This window comes from Pteropus alecto, unplaced genomic scaffold, assembly GCF_000325575.1.
Source record: "Pteropus alecto unplaced genomic scaffold, ASM32557v1 scaffold23, whole genome shotgun sequence".
Lineage (NCBI taxonomy): Eukaryota > Metazoa > Chordata > Mammalia > Chiroptera > Pteropodidae > Pteropus > Pteropus alecto.
This window is the reverse complement of record NW_006435837.1, coordinates 6,833,162-6,833,994: the sequence shown is the minus strand read 5'-3', so window position 1 is coordinate 6,833,994 and position 833 is coordinate 6,833,162. Positions and strand designations below refer to the sequence as shown.

Genomic DNA, 833 nt, shown 5'->3' with positions numbered 1-833 from the left:
AAATTTGCCCTGTCCTGTGTTACACCTCGTGAGTTTAAGTTCTATTCAATGGCATATTACAGAACAAGCATAATCCGCCCCTTTTCCACTTCAAATGCTTGCACACTGTACCCCCATCCCCAATCCCTAAAGTCCTTCAAAAAAAGATAATCCATTCCTTCAAAGATTCCTACTCAAACCAAGAGAGATGCTTTAGCAAGATGCACAGACCCTGGAGCCAGACGGCCTGGGTTTGCACCCTAGCTTCACCACGGGACCAGCTGTATGACCTGAGGCCAACTGCTAAGCCTCTCCTTGCTCAGTTTTTCCATCTGTAAACAGGGGCGATAAGACTGCCTGCCTCACAGGAGTGTAGCCAGTGCTCTTGAGTCAGCTGCTGTTATTCGGAGCATTCTACTGGGGGCAATGCCCGCCCGTCAAGGCCACTCGAAAATGTGCCCCGTCCCAAGAGCAGGCAATCAGTATGTATTGGATGCTGGACTGTGGGGCACAGAAACGAGCTCAAGTCTCAAGGCCCTAAAAAACTGTCATCGCCTACATACAAGCAACTCGAATGTGTTTTACCCCCTTATGGACTATTCCTGCTCCTTCGAGGCTCCTACAAGTAACTTCTACGCACGTGAAGAAGTGACGCAGCCTTTCCAGAGCTCAGTGCTTTGCAGACCGCGAAGCTGGCTGCCACTTGCACGAAACTGCAGAGGACTCTAAGCATCTCCAGTCACCTCCCCCGGAGACTCCCCTAGGCATCCAGGGCGGGCTGGGCAAGGCGGAGTGCTGCTCCCCGATGCCCGCCCCGCTCCCTCCCCAGCCCACCCCGCGGGCGCCCGGGTACT

The 833-nt window shown here is 53.8% G+C and overlaps 1 protein-coding gene across 2 annotated transcripts in view; it reads right to left on the bottom strand.

Annotated features, from left to right (window-relative positions):
- PIR (pirin) overlaps positions 1 to 833 on the bottom strand; it is an 82,069-nt gene that overhangs the window by 81,061 nt on the left and 175 nt on the right. The gene's annotated exons all lie outside the window — the stretch shown is intronic.